The sequence below is a fragment of the Schistocerca gregaria genome, chromosome 8, assembly GCF_023897955.1.
Source record: "Schistocerca gregaria isolate iqSchGreg1 chromosome 8, iqSchGreg1.2, whole genome shotgun sequence".
NCBI classification, from domain to species: domain Eukaryota; kingdom Metazoa; phylum Arthropoda; class Insecta; order Orthoptera; family Acrididae; genus Schistocerca; species Schistocerca gregaria.
The window spans coordinates 495,051,749-495,079,035 of record NC_064927.1 but is presented as its reverse complement, the minus strand read 5'-3'; the positions used below and the strand labels follow the sequence as shown (position 1 = coordinate 495,079,035).

Genomic DNA, 27,287 nt, shown 5'->3' with positions numbered 1-27,287 from the left:
TGCAAACGTCAGTTTTGTTTTCTGTTCCTTTCCGCTTTTTTTCTGCACTGATTTTTTTCAACTTTTTCACCTTCCTCTCCTACAAGCAGGTTACACTAGTGCGATGATAAGTTTCAACTCTGCCTTATACACTATGTGATCAAAAAGTATCCGGACACCCCCAAAAACATAGGTTTTTCATATTAGGTGCATTGTGCTGCCACCTACTGCCAGGTACTTCCAATCAGCGACCTCAGTAGTCATTAGACGTCGTGAGAGAGAAGAATGTGGCTCTCTGCGGAACTCACGGACTTCGCACATGGTCAGGTGATTGGGTGTCACTTGCGTCCTACGTCTGTACGCGAGATTCCCACACTCCTCAACATCCCTAGCTCCACTGTTTCCGGTGTGGTAGTGAAGTGTAAACGTGAAGGCACACGTACAGCAGAAAAGCGTACAGGCCGACCTCGTCTGTTGACCGCAGACAGTTGAAGAGGGTCGTAATGTGTAATAGGCAGACGTCTATCCAGACCATCACACAGGAGTTCCAAACTGCATCAGGATGCACTGCAAGTACCATGACAGTTAGGCGGAAGGTGAGAAAACTTGCATTTCACGGTCGAGCGGCTGCTCATAAGCCACACATCACGCCGGTAAATGCCAAACGACTCCTAGTTGGACGTGAAATGCGTAAACATTGGACGACTCAACAATGGAAAAACATTGTATGGAGTGACGAATCGCGGTACAGAATGTGGCGATCCCAAGGCAGGGTGTGGGTACGGCGAATGCCCGGTGAACGTCATCTGCCAGCGTGTGTAGTGCCTGCCGGCCTGTGTAGTGACAACAGTATAATTCGGAGTCGGTGATGTTATGGTGTGGTCGTGTTTTCCATGGAGGTGCTTGCACCCCTTGTTGTTTTGCGTGGCACTATCATAACAGGCCTACTTTGATGTTCAAACCACCTTCTTGCTTCCCACTGTTCAAGAGCAATTCAGGGATGGCGATTCCACCTTTCAACACGACGAGCACCTGTTCATAATACACGGCCCGTGCCAGAGTGGTTATGAGATAATAAGATCCCTGTAATGGACTGGCCTGCACAGAGTGCACACCTGAGTCCTAATAGAACACCTTTGGGATGTTACAGAACGCCGACTTCGTGCCAGGCCTCACCGACCGACGTCTTTACCTCTCCTCAGGGCAGTACTTCGCGAAGAGTGGGCTGTCATTCCCTAAGAAACCTTCCAGCACCTGACTGAACGTACGCCTGCGAGAGCGGAAGCTGTCATCAAGGGTAAGGTTGGGCCAAAACCATACTGAATTCCAGCATCACCGATGGATGGCGCCACGAGCTTGTAATTCATTTCTAGCCAGGTGTCCGGATACTTTTAGTGTACCTTACAATTTTGCTTTTTTCCTTACAATGCCTCGGCCTAGATACCGAGGCTCTGGGAGACGGCCGATGCCCTTCCTTATCCTTCTCCTTCCCTAGTTTGTGCCGCTTCGCTTTTGACCGATATGCACGGCTACAGAAACCTCTTCCTCAAGCCTCGCTAAATATTGCGTCCCAGTACAGTTCGTTAGTTCTGAAAGGATTTCGATTTCTCTCTCTCTCTCTCTCTCTATTCACCAGCGGCAATATTGTTTCGTCTTGTGCGGCCTCGGTTTTTAGTTGTCGGGAGTCATTCACTTCCCCTGCTGCTTTTTCTTTTCTACTTCTGATTTTAAGCAAGTCTGGAGCTCTTCATTACTTCCGTCCGTATTTTGTATATTATTAGCGCAAATTTCCTGCTCCATACCCTACGCACTCCATGGAACTCTTCACTTCAGTCTTCCTGACTCTAATGTAAAAGAGCTCTTTCGTCGGTGGACGTATGCAACACTACTTCTCCTTGGCCTTTTTGTTCCCTTCCAGAAGTTTCTATTCATTTTATTCATTCTTCTCTTTTTTTATCAGGTAACTATATAATTGTAACACACTTTAAAAATGGTAAAAAGGCTGCTCAGAGTTGAGGAAGATTTTATGGCACCTTCCATCGGAGATTAGTAAATCGCTCTTTCCCCGTCCATTTACCTCCTCCTCGATGTCGTCTTTCCGTCGTGTAAAGTCACACCGAACCGTAGAAATTTTCCGAGAGTCGCTTACAGGACGACAGATAGCCGGTTCGTTCTTCTACAGGCCGCTCACTAACTTCTTGACTGTGGCGACTTCTGCAGACGGCCGGCTGCTGGTGGAGACACCCCGGAAGGCCCGTGGCCGCAGATTACGTGGCGCGGTAATTAGCCAGCGCCGCGCGCCTGGGGGCTTTTATCACCGCCGGCTCTGATTATGTGGAGGGGTGGAGGGGGGGGGGGGAAGGGGGGCGAGAGGCGGGTAACTCGCAGAGGGCGACCGCCTGCAGCCGCTGCTTAACGAGATACGTGGCCGCACTTCTCTTTACAAAGTCTGTGGGAGCGCAGTACGCGACAAGTTGCGTTAAATTAGTCCCAGCAACTCTGAAACTTATCCCCCCGTCTTTCCTCAACTCTGGCTTACACTTCACCTTTCACACCTTTTCTACTCTCTTTCCTTACATTTTTAAGCCATCAGTCTGTCTGCTCTTTCGTCCCCTGCCTCTTGTTACTTAATGGCAATCTTTTATAATTTCTGCCTACCTCTTTCAATGCAGTGTTCAAGCACAGCCAGTCTCTCCGGCTCCCCACTTAACCTCTGTATACCTTCTTAACAAATACGAGGGTCACTCCAAAAGAAATGCACACTATTTTTTTCTTAATCCATCTTTTATTCTACATGTTTGAAAGTTTTACAGTTTGTAGATACATACTTTAGGAACAATATTTTCTATTTCCCCACATAATTTCCATCCCTCTAACAGCCTTACGCCATCTTGGAACCAGCGTGTGTATACCCGCACGGTAAAATTCTGGACAAATCTGTTGGAGCCACTGTTTGGCAGCGTGCACAAGGGAGCCATCATCTTCAAACCTTGTTCCACGAAGAGAGTCTTTTAGTTTCCCAAAGAAATGATACTCATATGGAGCCAGGTCATAAATGTAAGGCGGGTGTTTCAGTGCTGTCCATCCGAGTTTTGTGATCGCTTCCATGGTTTTTTGACTGGCATATGGCCGTGCATCGTCGTGCAACAACAAAGCATCCTGCTTTTGCCGATGTGCTCGAACACGACTCAGTCGATCTTGAAGTTTCTTCAGTGTCGTCACATATGCATCAGAATTCCACTTGGCACGATGTCCACAAGCAACAGTTTTTCGGAATCGAAAAACACCGTAGCCACAACTTCTCCAGCAGAATGTGCGGTTTTGATTATTTTTTTCTTGGGTATATTTGCATGATGCAACTCCACTGATTGCCTCTTCGTCTCTGGTGAAAAATGGTGGAGCCATCTTTCATCACCTGTCACAATTCTTCCAAGAAATTCATCTCCACCATTCTCGTATTGTTCCAAGCGTTCGCTGCATACCGTCTTTCTTGTTTCTTTGCGAGCCACTGTCAACATCCTGGGAACCCACCTGGTACAAACCTTCTTTAACGCCAACACTTCCAGTATTCTGCAAGCATTTAGTTCCCCTATCCCAACGTAGCGTGACTATTCGTTCACTGTGATGCGTCTGTCAGCAGTCACAGGTTCGTTAACTCTCTGCACATTGTCTGGAGTGTGTGCAGTACGAGGCCTGCCGCTGCGAGGACAATACTCAATATTGCCGTGCCCGCTTTCATCACGCAACCTGCTTGACCACCGACTAACTGTACTGCAATCGACAGCAGCATCTCCGCACACCTTTTTCAACCTCTTGTGGATGTTTCCCACTGTCTCGTTTTCACAGCACAGGAATTCTATGACAGCACGTTGCTTTTGACGAACGTCAAGTGTAGGAGCCATCTTGAAGACATGATGTGACGGCGCCACTAACGGGAACACGTGAACTAAGTTTGAAAACAAGCGGGAAGGATGTATCTACACACTGTACAACTTTCACACATGCAGAATGAAAACTGTATTTTTACAAAAATAGCGTACATTTATTTTGGAGTGACCCTCGTATGACACAAATTTTAAGAAGCGTCAAAACATTCACAATCTGGTAGCCGACGTGTCGTAAGGGAATTCTCTCGAAGACCAAAACACAGCTGTGCAAGCGATCAGGATAATGTTCTCGTGACTGTTGCAAACGAGAGTCCTTCGACTTTCCCGTCATAAGACGTAAACACATCAGTGAGCGGGAACACTGACAGTGTCCCACACATCGAGAGACACGTCCGGAAGCTGGCTCCAGGCTCCAGTGATCGCTTCACGCGCGAAGGCTTGTCGCTAACTGGAATGCGACGGTCTCTGTGTATTTTCGTACATACTGTAGGAAGACCTGGAACTCAACATTTATCTGGCACCTTCCAGTAATATCACTGAAAGGAAATTCCATATCAACATGTCAGTCAGACGTAACTGGAAAGGAAAATAAAGAGTTATGCGAGCACTGGAAGCATACGTCCCGCTCCAGCTGGACAAACGGTATTTAAGTGTCTCTAGTCTGCCTTTGTCTAACGTTATATCTGAATGACAATACATACTGTTTCATACGTAGTCGTATACAGGGTGTTACAAAGAGGTACGGCCAAACTTTCAGGAAACATTCCTCATACACAAAGGAAGAAAATATGTTATGTGGACATGTGTCAGGAAACGCTTATTTTCCATAATAGAGATCATTTTATTACTTCTCTTCAAATCACATTAATCGTGGAATGGAAACACACAGCAACAGAACGTACCAGCGTGACTTCAAACACTTTGTTACAGGAAATGTTCAAAATGTCCTCCGTTAGCGAGGATACATGCATCCACCCTCCGTCGCATGGAATCCCTGATGCACTGAGGCAGCCCTGGAGAATGGCGTATTGTATCACAGCCGTCCACAATACGAGCACGAAGAGTCTCTACATTTAGTACCGGGGTTGCGTAGACGAGAACTTTCAAATGCCCCCATAAATGAAAGTCAAGAGGGTTGAGATCATGAGAGCGTGGAGGCCATGGAATTGGTCCGCCTCTACCAATCAATCGGTCACCGAATCTGTTGTTGAGAAGCGTACGAACACTTGGACTGAAATGTGCAGGAGCTCCATCGTGCATGAACCAAATGTTGTGTCGTACTTGTAAAGGCACATGTTCTAGCAGCACAGGTAGAGTATCCCGTATGGAATCATGATAACGTGCTCCATTGAGCGTAGGTGGAAGAACATGGGGCCCAATCAAGACATCACGTACTGATGTGCTTGATGCTAGTACTCTAGAGCAATAAGTCTCATGTCAACACAAGTACCGAAGTCAACATTACCTTTCTTCAATTGGGTCAACTGGCGGTGAATCGAGGAAGTACAGTACGTACTGACGAAACTAAAATGAGCTCTAACATGGAAATTAAGCGTTTCCGGACACATGCCCACATAACATCTTTTCTTTATTTGTGTGTGAGGAATGTTTCCTGAAAGTTTGGCAGTACCTTTTTGCAACACCCTGCATGAATGAGAGAGACAGAGAGTAGTGGGAGCAGTAAAATAAGCACGGCGAGACTTGCACGGTGTCCAATTAAGTCCACGTGTAGCGTTTTCATTAGAGCCATTACATTCGTGGCGTGTAAACGATCTCGTAAAAGCGGGAAGCTTGGTAGGACACGAGCTGCAGTGGCGGCCATTAGTCTTACGTGCGCAATATGACAGACGATAATCTCACCTGCTACGTGCTGTCCCTTCCTCCACAATTTCACGGTGAGTACGACTGAAAAAAATTTACACCCAGCTTATTCCTTATAACCATTACTTAAGTGCAATGAATCACGTCACATGAATGGCGTATAGTAGCACACAAATGTACTGTAGATGCTGATAAGAATAAAGGAAGTTTTGGAGTAGACACGTGTTAAAGGCATCGCACTGATTCCTTCGTGTTTTCCGTTAACGGGCGGTGTGCACTGCGACCGAATTTTCTTGTAGCAATAAAGTTTATGACCCAAAGCAGATTCGATTTATCTGTCTCTCCAACAGTGCCGTGGTGGTGGTGGTTGGTGTTTAACGTCCCGTCGACAACGAGGTCATTAGAGACGGAGCGCAAGCTCGGGTTAGGGAAGGATTGGGAAGGAAATCGGCCGTGCCCTTTCAAAGGAACCATCCCGGCATTGGCCTGAAGCGATTTAGGGAAATCACGGAAAACCTAAATCAGGATGGCCGGAGACGGGATTGAACCGTCGTCCTCCCGTAAAGAAAACGAACAAAACACTGTATTAGAAGTAGACATACTAAAATATCATGTCGGTAACCTATACAAATACGTTACTAACGCTACAGACAATTACAACTGATACGACGAAATGAGTTTGGAGTAGGGCTACGACATAGTATGTGGATATTGGGGAGCATCCTGCCATCTCTTCGGCATTCGACCCTTATTCAAGTCGCAGTGGAGAGTACCAAACGAATTAAAAAATTACAGATCACTCCAGTATATACGAAGAATAAAACAACTGACCCGAAAGACTAATGAACGTGGAACTGATACAAAATTCTTGAAGATATTCTAAGATCGAATACAATAAATATCCTTGAGATAGAAAAGTTTCTACCCACAAAATAATAATAATATAATATGTGGTGCACACCCACGATCATGTTGTAGACATCTGTTTAAAGAGTTGGGCATTCTGACTACTGCTTCATAGTATATTTATTGCCTCACAACTTTGTTGTAAATAACACACTACAGTTCAAAAGGAACAATGACGTCCAAAATTGCAACACCAGAAGGAAAAGTTACATTCACAGCTGCACATTGAGGTTGTCTTTAGCACAAAAGGGTTGCACAGCGCTGCAATAAAATTTTTGATCACTTACGCAGTGATATAAAATGTCAGAGAGACAGCAAAGGAAAATTTGAGAACAAACTGAAGAAGCCTATCCTTGACAACTCCTATCCTATAGAATAATTTCTGTTTTTATAATGTGTAAAAGTTGGTGGGTAGGAATTACTAACTCGTACATGGTGTTTCACATTTGATGTTACACACTTCTCGAGGTTGTAGAGGCACTCAGTAGGTCAAGTTTTACATAGGAAACCATGTCCGGAAACGCCATCCAACGACGCTACAGAGCCTTATTGGTACAGGCACCGGCGCCTGTAAATGTATGTAATTACAGAGTGATTCCGTGATGGCGATACAAACTTTCTAGGAAGCTGGAGAAAGACAAATGCATCGATTTAAGGTAAGGCTCTCTGTACATGAAGCGAACGAGACGAAAGCGAAAACTGTTTTGATACCTAACAGTGGAAAACACGTACTGGTACTGCTGTTGCTAAGATTGCTCACATCCGGACCTAGCTTTTCCCGTGGTTTCCCTAATTCGCTTCACGCAAATGCCGGCATGGAGCCTTCGAAAGGGCACGGCCGACTTCCTTCCCCATCCTTCCCCAATCCGATGGGACCGATGACGTCGATGTTTGGTCCCCTCCCACAAACCATCCAACCAACGGACATGTTAGTACGCAGGGATTTCAGTTACGCTTGTCGTTCCTCGGTAACTCCAGTGCGCAACAGGTGTGGCGCGTTGTCAGCAGATATGTACGTGCACCGAGCCTCGTTCGTTGTTCTGCTCCGTCTAACAGGGGCAAAACAGTGTGCGACTGAAACGGTGCGGCAACTGCAAACGCACTCCACAGTGAAGCAGGGGTCAGTACCACTATTATGGGCAAAATGTCTAAATTTCACCAGAATTCAACGTAAAATTCTGACGCTTTATGCACCAAATGCCGTGTGGCGCCCAGCCGTAATAAAATAGTACCAAAAATTTGACCAAAACCCCGCGGACGTGGGTGATACTGACCGGTGTCTCCCCCTCTTTTCGACAAGCTGAGAGAACATGTGGGAGATTCTCCGACGACGAAAAGGTCCACACGGCTGTTCTCGACTGGCTCCGTCACGGAGGAGCGGGTTTCTATTGTCGACCAATTGAACGAGTGGTAGAACCTTCCGACATTGGGCTTGCCGAGTGGAAGAATAAACAACGCACTTCTGGTCACACAGGGAAAAATCGGGACCGACCGACCGCCGCGTCATCCTCTACCAACGGCGTCAGCTGGACGCGGTTTGGAGGGTCGCAGCGTCAACACAGCCAGACCGGACAGCTGACATCGCTGGGCTGGCCGACAGTCCCCGTTCCAGTCCTGCCACCGAGCCAACGCCGGCAATCGAACCCAGGCCTTCCGCACGGCAGTTAGCGACGCCCACCACTCAGCTACGGAGGCAGACAAACGCTTGGTAATTACTGCCATTACTTTTAAGTTCCTGGTGGACGGTAACCTGGCTTGGTGATTATGTTGGAAAACAGAGTCAAGTGTTCGTCTCAGTAGTGAGAGCAGGGCAGCATCCAGCAGAAGCTGCTCCTTGGAGGGCCCTCGTGATAACAACCACGGCTTGCTCGACGGCCAGGTGGCAAGTCTACCACATTCATCCAAACGCAGGTGGGGGACCCAGAGCGTAGCGCGGAATCCGAGCCTCGTGTCGTGCCTGGTGAATCTTGACACAACTGAGAGGCGAAGGCTAGCTTAAAGGTGGACTGAGATATTTCGTAATCCGACCCTCGCAGGCATTAGTTTTCCGGACACGCGCTTTGCCGCTACGCCTCAAGGCACAGCAGTGTACTTCAACATGGTGTCCCACATTCACGTCTGCCTTATCTCCTCTCGCTGATTTTATCCAGGTAGAGATGGTGTGGTTATGAAACAGAGCATGCATCTACCTGAGTTCGCATACTGCGGTTTCTTAATTTTGCGAAAGTCTAGGAGCAATTCGTTAAGAGGAATCCAGTTCGACTGTCTGACACCCTTTGGCACGCACCCATTCTGCAGAATATTGACCCAACTTTATTTGTTAGTCGGTTCTCTGTGATCGACCCCCGCTTCTCCGCCACTAACGACACGCAACTCTGTGGCTGACGGCTACGTAAGTGTGATGCACACCCAAAAGTGCTGCCGGTGCTTCTGCTGGTGCCTGGTGCTGTACCAGGGTGAAAAGTATTTAAACCGACAATTTCTGGGAGGTTGTAGGGGACATCAAAACAAATATTTTCCCCTAATGTCATTTTTTCCTATGAGGAGTATTTAAACCGATAGAGGAAGATTTCTCTGGCGGCAAATTAATTAAACCAACAAACACTTTTCCTTTTTTATGACCAAAACACAACACATTAAAACAACTCAATTTCAGTTACAGTAGATTTCCAATAATGCCTCCATTGAGACTTAAGCAAAGCTTACACCGTTGGATCATGTTCTGTCTGACACGGGCAAAAACCCCAGCAGTACCCTGAATGGGTCCTGCTGCTGCTGCTATCGCGACAGCCAGATCCTCTTCTGGTGCAACAGATGCGCATCTCTCCCCACACATAAAGTCCAGAGGGGACATACCCGGGGATCGAGCAGGCCTCTGCCTATCCACGTTTCTGGGAACCGTCGGTCCAGGAATCGACGCACACGACGAGTGAAATGTGCCGCCGCCCCGCCATGTTGGAACCACATGCGTTGTCTTGTAGGAAAGCGGGGCGTGTTCCAGCTATTCTGGCAATGCTCTGGCGAGAAAGTTGTAATAGTGCCTGACGTTTAATGCCCTAGGTAGCAGATATGGCCCAGTTAAACAGTCCCCAACAACACCGACCCACACATTAACGGAGAACCGCACCTGATGAGCGCTACTAACTGTGGCTTGTGGGTTATCCTCACTCCAAACATGCGAATTGTGCATGTTGATGACTCCATCACGCCCGAACGTTGCTTCATCGGTAAACAACACAGAGGATGGAAATGTAGGATGCATTTCACACTGTTCCAGGTACCACTGCGAAAACTGTGCTCTCGGTGGATAATCAACTGGTTCCATGTTGTGGACACGCTGTAAGTGAAAAGCACGTAACAATTGCTCTCGAAGGACTGTTCTTACATTCGTCTGATTTGTCCACATGTTACTTGCAGTTGACCGAGGGCTGATTGAAGGACCCCGTTCCACATGCTGCAAGACAGCTTCCTCAAACTGCAGCGTTCTTACCGTGCGACGACGGCGTCCCTGTCCAGGTAATCTGCTAAATGACCCGGTCTCACGCAGACGTTGGTACACAGCAACAAAGGTCGCATGATGCGGTTCAAAAATGGCTCTGAGCACTATGGGACTCAACTTCTCTGGTCATTAGTCCCCTAGAACTTAGAACTACTTAAACCTAACTAACCTAAGGACATCACACACATCCATGCCCGAGGCAGGATTCGAACCTGCGACCGTAGCAGTCGCACGGTTTCGGACTGTGCGCCTAGAACCGCGAGACCGCCGCGGCCGGCGTATGATGCGGGATACAGCGATTAGGATGTTGCTGTTGATAAACCCGCTGTGCAGCTCGTCCGTTGTGGTGCGCTACGTAGTACGCACCAACCAACATCAGTGTACTCACTTCAGGTGTATCGCCCCATTAGTAAACAGAGACAATGCACTACTAGACTGGTGGACAGCAGTTGCCTACAACTGAAGAGCGTAATACGCCCTCCAAGAACTGAAGATCGTAATACGGCCTCCAACAACTGAAGATCGTAATACGGCCTCTAACGACTGAAGAGCGTAATACGGCCTCTAACGACTGAAGAGCGTAATACGGCCTCCGCCGGTTTAAATATTCCTCATAGGCAAAAATGACATTAGGGAAAAATACTTGTTTTGATGTCCCCTACAACCTCCCAGAGTTTGTCGGTTTAAATACTTTTCACCCTGTATAAAGCTTTAATTAAGAAGCAGACCTTCCTGCACACGCGTTCTCTGACAAAAGAAAAGCGCGCCCAACTGTACGAGACCTCGTGGCGCTGTTTCCACCCTGCTGCTGTTTTACAAATGGCGCCATAAAAGCTAGGGCTTTCTTTGGTACCTAACAGACCCCACCTGTTACAGGGACACTCGGGCGCTGACGATTTCTCTCTCTCGCGTGCCTCCAGACGAGTGTATATATTCGGCACACTGAGACACGTCCCAAAGTGTCTCGGCAGAAAACCTCACCGTTAGAGAACAGTGCCGAAGCAATTTATCTCCACTTTTACGTCCTTATAAAAACTTGCATACAAAATTGACTACTCAACTGTCTAAATTGTAGACACTTCCTATTCCTGCAGCCTACCTCTAAACCACATGACAGGCGCTTCACGAATCATCGTAGTATGTTTCCTCCGCAATTTCTTACTTTGACCTTAACAATCAAATCTATCGCAGAGGATTCACACAACCACTCTTCGACTATTTCATCTACATCTACATTTATACTCCGCAAGCCACCCAGCGGTGTGTGGCGGAGGGCACTTTACGTGCCACTGTCATTACCTTCCTTTTCTGTTCTAGTCGCGTATAGTTCGCGGGACGAACGACTGTCTGAAAGCCTCCGTGCGCGCTCGATTCTCTCTAATTTTACATTCGTGATCTCCTCGGGAGGTATAAGTAGGGGGAAGCAATATATTCGACACCTCATCCAGAAACGCACCCGCTCGAAACCTGGGCAGCAAGCTACACCGAGATGCAGAACGCGTCTCTCGCAGAGTCTGCCACTTGAGTTTGCTAAACATCTCCGTAACGCTATCACGCTTACCAAATAACCCTGTGAGGAAATCGAGCCGCTCTTCTTTGGATCTTCTCTATCTTCTCTGTCAACCCGACCTGGTACGTATGCCACACTGATGAGCAATACTCAACTATAGGTCGAACGAGTGTTTTGTAAGTCACCTCCTTTGTTAATGGACTACATTTTCTAAGGACTCTCCCAATGAATCTCAACCTGGCACCCGCCTTACCAACAATTAATTTTGTATGATCATTCCACTTCAAATCGTTCAGTACGCATGCTCCTAGATATTTTCCAGAAGTAACTGCTACCAGTGTTTGTTCCGCTATCATATAACCATACAATAAAGTATCCTTCTTTGTATGTATTCTCAATACATTACATCTGTCTATGTTAAGGGTCAGTTGTCACTCCCTGCACCAAGTACCTATCCGCTGCAGATCTTCCTGCATTTCGCTGCACTTTTCTAATGCTGCAACTTCTCTGTATACTACAGCATCATCCGCGAAAAGCCGCATGGAACTTCCAACACTATCTACTAGGTCCTTTATATATATTGTGAAAAGCAATAGTTCCATAACACTCCCCTGTGGCACGCCAGTGGTTACTTTAGCGTCTGTAGACGTCTCCCCATTGAGAACAACATGCTGTGTTCTGTTTGCTACAAACTCTTCAATCCAGCCACACAGCTGGTCTGATATTCCGTAGGCTCTTACTTTGTTTATCAGGCGACAGTGCGTAACTGTATCGAACGCCTTGCGGAAGTCAAGGAAAATGGCATCTACCTGGCAGCCTGTATATACTATTTTCTGGGTCTCATGAACAAATAAAGCGAGTTGGGTCTCATACGATCACTATTTCCGGAATCCATGTTGACTGATCGACAATTCCATGGTAGAAAAGGAACAGCTACATCTTTCCGTGTGAGCTCCGATTTCCCTTATTCTATTACGATGGCCATTTCTGACAACGGAGGTGGGAGTCAACAAACTATTTCCGAGCTTGGAGGAGAAAGTTGGTAACTGAAATCTCGTGATAAGATCTCGGCGCAATGAAGAACACCCCCGACCGCCTGTCAAACCCGAGTGAGGTGACGCTGTGTCGGCACGCCGGACTCGCACTCGGGAGGACACCGGTTCATATTCCTGTCCGGCCATCGGGATCTAGCTTTTTCCGAGGTTTCCCTAAATCGCTCCAGACAAATGCCGAGATGGTTCCTTTGAATGGACACGGCTGATTTCCTTCCCCATACTCATATATAAGAAAAAAAGGAAAAAAGAAGATCCGTGGTCATGCTCTGTCTTGAATGAGCCCTATGTCGACGGCATGTTAAACGCTAACCTTCCATCCTTTTCCGCGTGACATTCTCCCAGATATTTCGCGATACTACACGACGAGCTACCCTTCTTTGAACTTTCTCGATGTTTTGCATCAATGGTATGTAGTGAAGATACCACAGCTTACATCAGTACTCTAGAAGAGGACGGACAAGCGCAGTGTAAACACTCTCATTAGTAGATTTGTTGCACCTTCTAAGCGCTCTGTCAGTAAAATGAGGCCTCTGAATCGTCTTCCGAACATTTTGTATGTGATGGTCCACTTTGAGTTGTTCGTGATTTTACTCCCTGGGTATTTAATTGAACCAATCGACTGATTAATCGTGAAACCGAAATTCAATGAAATTTTCTTTAGTATTCATGTGGAATTTAGCGTCACTTGCCGCTTTTTCCCACCATACACATGTGTTGTCTGAATCATTTTGTAATTCGTTTTGATGTGCTGATGAGTTTACTCGACGGCAAGCGACTGAATCGTCCATGAACCATCTTAGAGGGCTGCTCAGGTTGTCTCCTAAATCATTTACATAAATGAAGAACTGCAGAGGGCGTGTAACATCCCTGGGAAAAGGCGGATATGACTTCGTTTTCACCAGAACACCTTCCGTCATTTACTACGAACTATGACGTTTCTGACAGGAAATCACGAATCAAGTCGCGCATCTGGGACGGTACTCCATATGCACGCAACTTTATTAGAAGCCGCTTGTGGGAGTTTCGCTGTTTTACACGGCAAATTGGGTCGGAAGCTTGATAACATGGAAGCGTTCTAGCTCACTGCTACAATATGGACAGAAACAAAAAGAAATGTAAGATAACTGCGTAGGGGAAATGTGGACATGTTTGACAGCTGAAAGCCGGCCGTGTGGCCGAGCGGTTCTAGGCGCCTCAGTCTGGAACCACTTAGCTGCTACGGTCACAGGTTCGAATCCTGCCTCGGGCATGGATGTGTGTGATGCAAGTGGGGCAGCGAATTGACACATGGTGCACGGAATGGCAATTGAATCTCAATGTAGCGAAGTGTAATGTGATGCGAATACATAGAAAGATAGGTCCCTTATCATTTAGCTACAAAATAGCAGGTCAGCAACTGGAAGCAGTTAATTCCATAAATTATCTGGGAGTACGCCTTAGGAGTGATTTAAAATGGAATGATCATATAAAGTTGATCGTCGGTAAAGCAGATGCCAGACTGAGATTCATTGGAAGAATCCTAAGGAAATGCAATCCGAAAACAAAGGAAGTAGGTTACAGTACGCTTGTTCGCCCAATGCTTGAATACTGTTCAGCAGTGTGGGATCCGCACCAGGTAGGGTTGATAGAAGAGATAGAGAAGATCCAACGGAGAGCAGCGCGCTTCGTTACAGGATCATTTAGTAATTGCGAAAGCGTTACGGAGATGATAGATAAACTCCAGTGGAAGACTCTGCAGGAGAGACGCTCAGTAGCTCGGTACGGGCTTTTGTTGAAGTTTCGAGAACATACCTTCACCAAGGAGTCAAGCAGTATATTGCTCCCTCCTACGTATATCTCGCGAAGAGACTATGAGGATAAAATCAGAGAGATTAGAGCCCACACAGAAGCATACCGACAATCCTTCTTTCCACGTACAATACGAGACTGGAATAGAAGGGAGAACCGATAGAGGTACTCAGGGTACCCTCCGCCACACACCGTCAGGTGGCTTGCGGAGTACGGATGTAGATGTAGATGTAGATGATGCCCTTAGGTTGGTTAGGTTTAAATAGTTCTAAGTCTAGGAAACTGATGACCTCAGATGTTAAGTCCTATAGTGCTTACACCCATTTGACAGCTGAATGTTATATCATTACTACAAGAATCATGCTATCTCAAACGTAGAGTAGACAAAGAAGTTAGTAAAAACTTAGTAGCGAGGACTGCAGAAGGCAAAAGGGGTTTCTATAGAAATAAGCAACTGCTTACAACCAAAAACACACGACTTCGGGGGCACAGGTACAGATAATGTAATCGTTGGTATCTTAATATGTACCCACACTGTCAGTCGCTTTTTCTCTGCATGTAACAGTGCTACAGCAAACACGTCACTTAATTTACTGCCTGATGCTTTCTGCACGGTCGCAACTGTGCTGCGACTAGTACTGCGCCCGTCAGTGTAGACTGTCCGTTTTGCGTTCACTCACACTTGAATACATCGCCCGCTGCTTAAGCGGACACAAACATTAATGCCTTGCTTGTGAGCTGCATACCTGGGAACCAACCGATAGACATGCGGCTCGTGGCGGCTATCGTTATTAGCTTGCAAATGAAGTGGGTACTGGTGTAATCTTGTACAGTACACTGTCTTCAGTCATCAACAGAAAAATCCGCGGTTATACACCTGACACCCCGTATAACCACTGAGGCCGGCCGCAGGTTAATGTAAAGTACTGTTTTGGGTTTTCACCATCCCTCTGGCACGCTCTACACGAGGTGCGACAATAAAGTAATGAGAGTGATGTGAAAAAAAATTGCTGCTTACCGTTTTAGTCAAGCTTAGTGTTGTCTTTCTCAAAGTAGTTCCCTTCTGATTGCACACACTTTTTCCAGCGCTTCTGCCGTTGATGGTAACATTTCTACAACTCTTCTTCTGCAGTATCCTCCAAGACCCTCGTGACAGATTTGTGTTGTTTGAAAATGGTGTACCTTGACCGCCGTTTTGACTCTTGGAAATAGAAAAAAGTCGCACGGAGCGATATCTGGTGAGTAAGGAGGCTGTGGTAGCACTGAAGTTTGTTTTGAGGTTAAAAATTGCTGTACTGACAGAGCAGATTGTGATGGCGCATTATCGTGATGCAGATTCCAATTATCAGCAATGATGGCATGGACACAAAGAACTCTTTTACGAATTGTTTCTAAAATTTCTTTGAAGTAATATTGGTTAACTGTTTGTCCAGAAGGCACCCACTCTTTATGAACAATTCCTTTGGAATCACAGAAGCAGACAAGCATGCATTTCACTTTTGACTTTGACATGCGAGCTTTTTTTGGTCTGGGTGATCCCTTTGAGTACCATTGCGAACTTTGGCGTTTTGTCTCTGGATCAGACTGAAAAAACCAACTTTCGTCACCAGTGATAACACGGCTCAACAATTCTGGACTGATTTCCGTTTGCTCTAACAGATCGGCTGCCACATTTTTCCGTGTTTCTCGCTGTTGCGGTGTGAGATTTTGGGCGATCATTTTTGCAAAAATCTCTCTCATGCCAAGGTCTTCAGTTATTATTAGACGAAACGTTTCTCGATTGATGTTCAGTTCTTCTGCAATCATTTTCACGGATAGTCTTCGATCATATTGTACGAGATCACGCACCCTGGCCAGAGCGAACATAGGCGTTGGTCACGTTAGTTTTACTCGAGCGTATTTTTTTCTATCTCTCATCTTCTACTTTCCTTCCAAACCCCTGCTTTGCTGGCTGTACAGGTGGAGTAGCGTCGTGAACACACCACAGTCCCGTCTCACTGCCATCTGAACTACCGCTTCTATCTCCCGCCCTTAGAAATAGGTCTGGTTTCTGTACACGTTGCAGGTAACTTTTCGCTATCTGTATTACGCCGCTGAAGCCTTGAGTCAACGGAAATACAGACGAAGGAACGGTCCCTCAAAGTGTTTTACAGCAAGCGAGGAGAGGTAATTAAGGGCGACCCATTTCAATTCGACTGCGAGTGCAGTGGAGGATGCAACGTCGGCCTGCCGGACTGGGGAGCTGTGCGGGCGTGGCGACCCGCCTACACGTCCGTAGAGCAGCAGCAGCAGCAGCAGAAGGCGGTCCGCCCGCTGTGTCGATATCGCCGCACGGGCGCGCAATGATATTGAATGGGGCGAGCGGCTCGGCTCTCGGAGGGAAATGAAGTTCCTCCAGCTACGGCGGCGGTCCCCCATCTCCGCCCTGGCGGGCGAGTCGGCAGGAAACAAGAATTCATCGACGACTGAAAGAGGCGGCGGCGCCGTCCACAAATCAAATAAACTGAAGACTGGGCGGCGCCGTACGAGGCTCTCACTTGCTACTGCACTGTCCAGTCACGTTAAGGTGAGCGCCGACTATGTCAACGTGAAATAACCACTGTAACACCCCAAATATAGAGCCTCTTTTCGACAGCAAATGATATAAAAATTAGCTATCTACCTCTACATACATACTCCGCAATCCACCATACGTTGCGTGGCGGAGGGTACCTCGTACCAAAATGACTGCCTATATGCCTCTGTACGAGCCCTAATCTCTCTTATCTTATCTTTCTGGTCTTTCCGCGAAATATAAGGTGGCGGCAAAAAAATTGTACTGCAGTCAGCCTCAAATGCTGGTTATCTAAATTTCCTCAGTGGCGATTCACGGAAAGAACGCCCCCTTTCCTCGAAAGACTCCCACCCGAGTTCCTGAAGTATTTCCGTAACACTCGCGTGATGATCAAACCTACCAGTATGAAATCTACCAGCCCGCCTCTGAATTGCACTATGTGCTCCCTCAATCTGACCAGAGGGATCCCAAACGCTCGAGCAGTACTAAAGAATAGATCGTATTGGTGTTTTATAAGCGGTCTCCTTTACATATAAACCCCATCTTCCCAAAATTCTACCAATGAAACTAAACAAAGCGAGAGGTTTGTTCTAACACTTACAGGTCGGAGTTGTCGCGATCGACGGACGCCAACATGTGTGAACCAGCCTTCAACAGCCATCCCCATCGAGCCGACACACACACACACGCCACACCACTCACAGACGTGAGGTGGCAGCACCGGCAGCCCAGGGTATACGTATAGCGTGTTGGGGGGACACGTAAAACAGTGCAGTCGTCATCGTAATGCGGAAACGGAACGGTTCATGACGCCCAGGAGGGCACGATCATTGGCGTTCGGGCTAAGTGTGTAAACTATCGGCGTCCCACTATGGTAAAAGTGTACGTTGCTGCATACGGCACGCACGCTCACTGCCGTTCATCGGCGACGAGGCGACAAGTGTCTTCTTAGAGAGAATTATGCTCCCTGCTCCATCGGACAGAGGGCCGTTGCCGTGTACGGCATGAAGCGCCTGAAAACAAGCACCCTGCAACAGTCGCCCGGGTTCCCGGGTTCGATTCCCGACGGGGTCAGGGATTTTCTCTGCCTCGTGACGACTGGGTGTTGTGTGATGTTCTTAGGTTAGTTAGGTTTAAGTAGTTCTAAGTTCTAGGCGACTGATGACCATAAATGTTAAGTCCCATAGTGCTCAGAGCCATTTTTTTGCAACAGTCGTCGGAAAGACAGACCCAGGCCGGAGGAGGCGGCGTTATGGTCTGCGGGGCGTTTTCACGGCACTGCCTGGGAGATCTCGTCATTCAGGAAGGAGCAATGGATCAACACAAGCACGCATCTATCCTTGGTGACCATGACCATGTCCAACCGTGCATGCACTTTCTTTTTCATTGCCATGGTGGCGTTACCACCAGGCAATGTTCGCAATGAACGTGCGCGGTTCGAAGAGCACCAGGGGCAGATAACTATACTCCCCTGGCCACCAAACTCCCCGAATTTAAGCGCAATGGAGAACTGAACGAATTTTACCTATACTGGATGCTGTTGAACTCCGTGACTGTCCCTTTTAGGGTGTAGAAAAATTTCCGCTACCAGTCACAATGAAAGGTTATTTATTTGTCAGACGACCGGTTTCGGGCTTGCGCCCATCTTCAGGTGTTTATACATTCATGTACATGTTTATATGCTAGACATCCCTGTATAAATTTAAAAATTAAAAAAAAAATTGCTGGTGACAAAATAGATACAAGTGGGGCAATTATTAAGTGGCAAGGCAGCATTTGTCGAAAATATATCTGTACTTTTTTGTATTTATACAGTGATCTTCAGCATATAAATATCAATCAAAAATATTCGTTAACATTCGACAATATTTTTAAAAGTTCGAGAACATTGTAGAAGAACGCTTCCCTTTTTTCCCTTGAGAAAGAGTGCGATGCGAAGGACACAGCCGACGTTCTGGTGAGCACCACGGTGTGATTACCACCACTTCAGACACTCACATCTCCTCCACAAACGCAACACCGGACGCAAACGGCAGGGGACTGTCGGCCGCTGGACGGTTTTGGACGTTCCGTCAACTACACGCGGAAACTCCTCAAGTTGTATGTACATATTGATTGATGTGCAGCATACTGGTATAGCAGACTAAAACAAAACAGCATACATAACACATACTGAGAATGATGTGCATTTTGCCATCACGTTTGGCAACTTTCACTATTTACAACGTAATTCGCTTAATACCAATTTGAGAGGGTTGTCACGATTAACTCTTGAGATTAACTTGCCGGTTTTACGATGGGCAGACATAAGGAAAACCGCTAGCAGAGAAAACCGGGGCTCCCCAGCTCTTTACCGATTTACCTGGCGGAAAATTGCGACAGAACCGCAAAGCAACAGAAAGTCGCCTAGCAGTTAGCAAATTAAAACTGATTTGCCAGGGATGGGTCAGGGGCCGCATCCTCTGCGAAATGTCGGTCTTCCTCCTTTCACTACTTTCGCGTGACGTAACTCGCTCGCAGTTTTTTAAAGGAAATTAGTTGCGGTTTTTCGTGTAATTAAAATGCTGGATTGCTGCGGATGGATCCAATTTGCAGTAAAGCTCTCTCCAGTTGCTCCACGCCCTCTCCCGTCCGCAAACCTCGCCTCTACCTCCCCCTCCCCTCCCCTCTCCTCTCCACTGCTCTCCTCTCCAGGCCACAAACGACTGCCACCACAATCTCGACTCGGTGGGGCAAAAAAATTAACAAAACCTGCGAGGCGTAGCACCCACCGAAACCATTAGAGAACTTCCGCTGGAGTGCAAGATATTCGAGGTGGATGGGCGCTCTCGACAGAAATAACGCACTCTCGAATTAACTAGGGCCCCGCAGGCTGCTACTCCCTGTGAATGACTGCGCAGCTCCGTTCCGGGTTGTTGTTATACAGCAATTCGCGCTGCGTGTACAGCAATCGGTATTCCCTCCTTGAACAAGTGAAATTTTTCTACTGGGTTACTTTCAGGAAGCGAAAATTACTACATATAGACATGCTTCAACAGACTGATACGAGGGTATCCGCGGGAGACGTATTCTGGCGGACTTCGGTTCAATTCTCCGACCGGTCATTCACATTCAGATTTTTCGTGATCTCCCTGCAGCTCTTAGAGGCAAAGGCCGATTTGGTTCCTGTGAAAGGCCACAGCTGATTTCCTTGGCCCACACGAGCCTGCGCTCCGGCCCTAACGACCTCGTCGTCGACGTTGCGTTGAATCCTGATGTGGCTCCCCCCTTCTTGGACTCATTCAAGCACTTCGTTTACAATGATGTACTCCGTGAGAATATTGTACAGATATACACCACTGGCATTAAAATTGCTACACCAAGAAGAAATGCAGATGATAAACGGGCAATCATTGGACAAATACATGATAGTAGAACTGACATGTGATTACATTTTCACGCAATTTGGGTGCACAGATCCTGAGAAATCAGTACCCCGAACAAGCACCTGTGGCCGTAATAACGGCCTTGATACGCCTGGGCATTGAGTCAAACAGAGCTTGGATGGCGTGTACAGGTACAGCTGCCCATGCAGCGTAAACACGATACCACAGTTCATCAGGAGTAGTTACTGGCATATTGTGACGAGCCAGTTGCTCGGCCACCACTCACCACACGTTTTCAAATGGTGAGAGATCTGGAGAATGTGCTGGCCAGGGCAGCAGTCGAACATTTTCTGTATCCAGAAATGCCCGTACAGGAGCTGCAACATGCGGTCGTGCATTATCGTGCTGAAATGTAGGGTTTCGCAGGATCGAATGAAAGGTCGAATCACGGGTCGTAACACATCTGACATGTAACGTCCACTGTTCAAAGTGCAGTCAACGCGAACAAGACGTGACCGAGACGAGTAACCAATGGCACCCCATAACATCACGCCGGGTGATACGCCAGTATGGCGATGACGAATACACGCGTCCAATGTGCGTTCACCGCGATGTCGCCAAACACGGATGCCACCATCATGATGCTGTAAACAGAACCTGGATTCATCCGGAAAAAATGACGCTTTGCCACTCGTGCACCCAGGTTCATCGTTGAGTACACCATCGCAGGCGCTCCTGTCTGTGATGCAGCGTCAAGGGTAACCGCAGCCGTGGCCTCCGACCTGATAGTCCGTGCTGCTGCAAACGTCGTAGAACTGTTCGTGCAGATGGTTGTTGTCTCGCAAACGTCCCCATCTGTTGACTCAGGGATCGAGACGTGGTTGCACGATCCGTTACAGCCATGCGGATAAGATGCCTGTCATCTCGACTGCTAGTGATACGAGGCCGTTGGGATCCAGCACGGCGTTCCGTATTACCCTGCTGAATCCACCGATTCCATATTCTGTTAACAGTCATTGGATCTCGACCAACGCGAGCAGAAATGTCGGGATACGACAAACCGAAATCGCGATAGGCTACAATCTGTCTTTTGTCGAAGTTGGAAACGTGATGGTACGCATTTCTCCTCCTTACACGAGGCATCACAACCAAGTTTCACCAGGCAACACCGGTCAACTGCTGTTTATGTATGAGAAATCGGTTGGAAACTTTCCTCATGTCATCATGTTGTAGGTGTCGTCACCGGCGCCACCCTTGTGTGAATGCTCTGAAAAGCCAATCATTTGCATATCACAGCATCTTCTTCCTTTCGGTTAAATTTCGCGTCTGTAGCACGTCATGTTCGTGGTGTAGCAATTTTAATGGCCAGTAGTGTACTTCCAGGGTTGAAGATGATCATCACTTAACAAAGACTATCACCTGATCCTAAAAATAATAAATTAATGTAATGTAGTGCGCGTACGTAGACGAAAAGACGCTATATCGCTTGATTACGGGATCGGCGAACCGTTACATCAATTTAGTATGCAGCAGCCAGTATCTGTCCGCACCGAATGAAGTTGGAACAACAGCACAAATCATCACTGGGGAAGTGAGATACCAGATGCGACGTATCGCAGGTCAAAGGAATCCTATGAAGTGACTTGGACGTGCGAACCCGCGCGCTAGTGTGTGTGTGTGTGTGTGTGTGTGTGTGTGTGTGTGTGTGTGTGTTCGATTTGGTATTCGAAAGCAAATGCATGTAAACTGTTTACAGCTCCTGTTGTTCTTCTTTCGTTCCGGCCACCTGAGAGTCACGCTATTTCAACCATGTCTTCCCTTGAGCTTTCACTTGCTCTGAATGTTCCCTGACATGTTTTCTGTGGTCCGCCTTTCTTCGCGTCTTGCCAGTTCAGAGCTTTGACTTTTCTTGGAAACTTTAGTGTGTTCAAACTTTCTTGCATGTCTCCATCGAGGTGTAGACTTATTGAAGACACCCTCAAACTCGGTGAACCACGGCCAATTTGCTTTTCTTTCATGCAGTCGTTGTCGAAAGGCGCAGACGGATGAAATTATGTGACGTCCTCGAGGAGATGTTCATTGGCTTGCCGGGCAAAGATGGAAGCATTTCCGTGATTAAAGCATTCCGCGAGTGGCAAAATGACTCTGTCCAAAACCGGCACGGAAGCAACCGTGGCGCTCCACGGGCCACACAGGTGAGCGACGGCTTCAGTGATGTGTTCAGGCGAGTAGATCTGACACTGCTGAGGAAGTGACTGCCCACATGAACCAAGGAGCTGCCGGCAGGTTCTCCTCGACGACCGTTCTGCGAACGTTCCTGTGTACGGGCCTCCGCAGGAGCCGCCCCGTTCGTGCACCCATGACGACTGCTGTTCGTCGGCGATTAAGGATGGAATTTGCGGGCCACTGACGCAACTGGCCTTCTCAGATGAATCAGATTTCGTGCTTCATCGGACAGACGCCCGTTGTCGTGTACGGCGTGAAACGCCTGAAAGCAAAGTGTCGAGGACGGAGGAGGGAGTGTTATGGTGTGGGGAATGTTTTCGAGGCATTCTCTGCGTAACTTCGCCGTTGTGGAAGACACAATGGATCAACGCAAGTATGAATCCACCCTTGGAGTCCACGTCCAGTCTAAATGCTGTTTGTTTTTCCTCGCCACGATAGACTGGAGCGTGGCACCCGCCTCTTAATGTACGTGCGTGATTCGAAGAGCAGCTGCTTCAGTTTACAGCACACCCTCGGCCACCAAACACGCCGATTTGAACCCAATCGGCAATCTGTGGCAGCGTCTCGATCTGGCTGTCCGCGCCGCGGATCCTGACCCTGGAAACCTGGCGCAGCTGGTGACGGCCCTGCAGTCGGCACGGCTCCACATCCTTCCAGAACCTCCCCGACTCTCTTCCTGCACCTCTCGCAGAGGGCCGCGCTCCAGAATGTCGTTGTCCAGGCTTCTGGAGGTGCTCACGTTAATGTGGCCGGACAGTCTATTAAGGACTTCATCGAAATATTAATATTTGAATATTCATTTGCAAACTGGGCATAAAAACTACTGTTAGCAAGTTCGCGTAAGCTTATAAGCCCGTCGCGAATACGCGAAGGATATTTGGTTTATTGTTTCAGAAGAAGGGAGTTGTTGCGGTAGCGAGTGGTTCAAAATGGTTCAAATGGGTCTGAGCACTATGGGACTTAACTTCTGAGGTCATCAGTCCCCTAGAACTTAGAACTACTTAAACCTAACCAACCTAAGGACATCACACACATCCATGCCCGAGGCAGGATTCGAACCTGCGACCGTAGCGGTCGCGCGGTTCCAGACTGTAGCGCCTAGAACCGTAACATTCTACACTGACATTGTTAAAACTCTGTAGCAAATTTTCGTGATGTGCTCTCTCCTGGTTAAATGTTTATGCCTAGGTTCCATACTAGCGTGAAAACGGAATAGATGGATTTAACTGTGTCTTTGATATCAATATAGAATCGAAACTGACGTCCCAGTACATTTCTGATAATATATGAAGTTATACAAATTTTATAACGGGGAAAAATTGTTACAAAAATCGTGAAAAATTACATGTTTATAGGTTATATATAATATATTAAAGAAATAGGTACCTAAAAACCATCCTGTATTGGAATGCAACGTTGCGTCAAAATTTCAAAGCAATCGGTCGAGAGCTTTCGGAGGTTAGTGGCTATACACAAACAAATATATATATGTTAATCATAATAGCATACGTTAAAAACACAGCTAGTTTCTCCTTGGTTCTAATCGGCCTTGTAGCGTTGCATCCCTGTCTGTCAATTTCATTCTTGATGAGACCATGCACTTCTTGGAATTGATCACGGTTTAATCTAAAATAGTTCGTGAATTTTTCATCATCAAATTCCTTAGTTAAAGCGAATTCCCCATGACTTAGTCTTCTAGTCTTCTTTTCATGTACCCACTTTTTTCTGCTTTTTGTTTCATCAAAGCGTTGTAAGACACCGTTTCGAACTCAAACCCAGAATCGGAATCCGGTTCTGAACTTATATCTATTAACGCAGCAGAAGTAGTCGCCATCTCTGCCAGAGCCAAAGTTCCTCAGCAAACTGCGTATTGAAACAGCGATCCAACCTTGGATGATTGTCGCCGTGACTGACGCTGCCGTGAGGAATTTGGCGTGAGCCCCCCTGCATCAGCTCACCGGCCTGCGTCTCATCTAAGAGTCGGACGTCTGCCGCTGGTCGGTGAACCCAGCCACGGGTCTTCATACGGCGAGAAGGTTAGCGAAGTGTTACCACCCCGTAGCCAGCAGCAGAGGCAGCACTCACCGTGGGTTCCACGGTTGTCGGAGAGGAACGTGGCGCTTGTCGGTGAGAGCCGTCTGGCTGCCCGCACCACACTTCCGAGTCGTCACTGCCGCAGTCCCGCGTGCGCCGCCACACGTGTCACACGCCACGGCGCCACGTCCGTGAGAGCCGTCTGGCTGCCCGCACCACACTTCCGAGTCGTCACTGCCGCTGTCCCGCGTTTATCTGCGTGCGCCGCCACACGTGTCACACGCCACGGCGCCACGTCCGGAAACTCTGCAGCTGTCTGTGGGGGGAGGGGCTGCTCCACTCTCGCTCTCCACACTCACGTCATCGTCGTCAGAGGCAGGTCAGCATCGTCTAGATTCCGAGGAATAAGCGGTGAAAATTGCGTGTGGAATTTCTGGTGCAGTTATGACGACGGTTATGCCAAAAGTTTTCGGCGGAAATTCGGAAAATTTGTATCTATAATACACCTTCTGCAATTTTTCAGTATGCTCTCCAGTACGTTGTCCTCGGTGGTGAGTGTTCATAGGAGGTGAGTATTATATGGAGTGTGGAGTGTGGTAAGTCCGCTGTTGTTTTCTATCTACATCAGGGATACCCAAACTATTTTGGACAAGTGAACCCTTTTCCAAAATGAACTGTTACCTCAGACCCCTATGGCCAAATTACCTCCTCTTAAGATAAAAAAATTTAACAAAATAAAAAGACATACAATTCAGTAAATACCAAGTTTAATTTATAATGATTATTACAAATTAAGTACTGAAAGAATCTTAAGTAGGTAGGAAATTATATTTAAAAAAGTATTAATTTGCAAAGAGAAAAAAAATTCAGTTCAATGGATGAACCTGGTGACTACCAGTCTAGCTAGCTACATCCGGTTCAATATTGGTGAGTTGCGGCCTTAAATCTCCACGTTCGTTGATTTTCAAACTGTTTCTTTGTTTCGTCAAAATGTTTGTTACCACACTGAAGCTTTTTTCAACTAGGTATGATGATGGAAAAGCGATAAGGTATTTTTGAGCAATGTTCCACAATGTAGGACACTGTTTTTCAATGTTGCGTTGCAACCAGAACTTCTGATAGGCTTGGTTGAACTTGTGCTTTAGCTCTTCGTCTGTGCTGATGGTAATCAACTCTTCTTGCATTATCACATTGGCTTCTTCTATGGGTGTGGTATTGTACGGATTTATTATCCATCTTGTACGAATTTGAGACTTTACATTACTACAACAATGCTATTTCCTACAAAAAATTTAATTATTCTTTGTACACGTAACACAACATAAACAATACAGTACCTACCTATCTTGAAAGTTTTAAATAAGAACTTGTGTTAATATAATAGGGGTCGATTTTTAGACCTCGTCGATCCCAAAATCAGTTTTCCTTTATGTCGACCCCTAGGAAACCGACATCGACCACTTAGTGAATTCCTGATCTACATAAATGATCTTTTGGATAAGGGTGGATAGCAATGTGCGGCTGTTTGCTGATGATGCTCTGGTGTACGGGAAGGAGTCGTCGTTGAGTGACTGTAGGAGGATATAAGATGACTTGGACAGGATTTATGATTGGTGTAAAGAATGGCAGCTAACTCTAAATATAGATAAATGTAAACTAATGCAGATCAATAGGAAAAAGAATCCGGTAATGTTTGAATACTCCATTAGTAGTGTATCGTTTGACACCGTCACGCCGATTAAATATTTGGGCGTAACACTGCAGAGCGATATTAAGTGGGACAAGCATGTAATGTGGGGAAGGCGGATAGTCGTCTTCGGTTCATTGGTAGAATTTTGGGAAGATGTGGTTCATCTGTAAAGGAGATCGCTTACAAAACATTAATACGACCTATTCTCGAGTACTGCTCGAGAGTTTGGGATCCCTATCAGGTCGAATTGAGGGAGGAAATAGAAGCAATTCAGAGGCGGGCTGCTAGATTTGTTACTGGTAAGTTTGATCATAACGCGAGTGTTACGGAAATTCTTCAGGAACTCGGGTGGGATGCTCTAGAGGAAAGGAGGCGTTCTTTTCGTGAATCGCTACTGAGGAAATTTAGAGAACCAGCATTTGAGGCTGACTGCAGTACAATTTTACTGCCACCAATTTATATTTCTCACAAAGATAGGAGAGATTAGGGCTCGTACAGAGGCATATAGGCAGTCATTTTTCCCTCGTTCTGTTTGGGAGTGGAAGAGGGAAAGAATGGTTCAAATGGCTCTGAGCACTATGGGACTCAACTTCTGAGGTCATTAGTCCCCTAGAAGTTAGAACTAGTTAAACCTAACTAACCTAAGGACAACACACACATCCACGCCCGAGGCAGGATTCGAACCTGCGACCGTAGCGGTCTCGCAGTTCCAGACTGCAGCGCCTAGAATCGCACGGCCACTTCGGCCGGCGTGGAAGAGGGAGAGAAGATACTAGTTGTGGTACGAGGTACCCTCCGCCACGCACCGTATAGTGGATTGCGAAGTATGTATGTAGATAAGCACTTATACTTTTTCCATCCTTCGAAACCACTTCCAATATGTTTCATTCCAAGCTTCTTGAGGAAAATCACTTACAGCACTGTTGTATGTTGGGACAGCCTTATTATCGGATGAAAAACGCCGCTCACGAAT

General features: G+C 47.0%; 1 protein-coding gene across 7 annotated transcripts in view; it reads right to left on the bottom strand.

Moving 5' to 3' along the window:
- Positions 1-27,287, bottom strand: part of LOC126285457 (putative fatty acyl-CoA reductase CG5065) — a 375,357-nt gene that overhangs the window by 118,522 nt on the left and 229,548 nt on the right. Inside the window, exon 1 of one of the 7 annotated variants that reach the window (XM_049984864.1) lies at positions 24,676-24,698. The exons of the other annotated variants lie outside the window; for them this stretch is intronic. The gene's annotated coding sequence lies outside the window, so the exon portion shown is untranslated. Of the gene's footprint in view, positions 1-24,675; positions 24,699-27,287 lie in introns of those variants that run through there. 7 annotated transcript variants of the gene reach the window in all.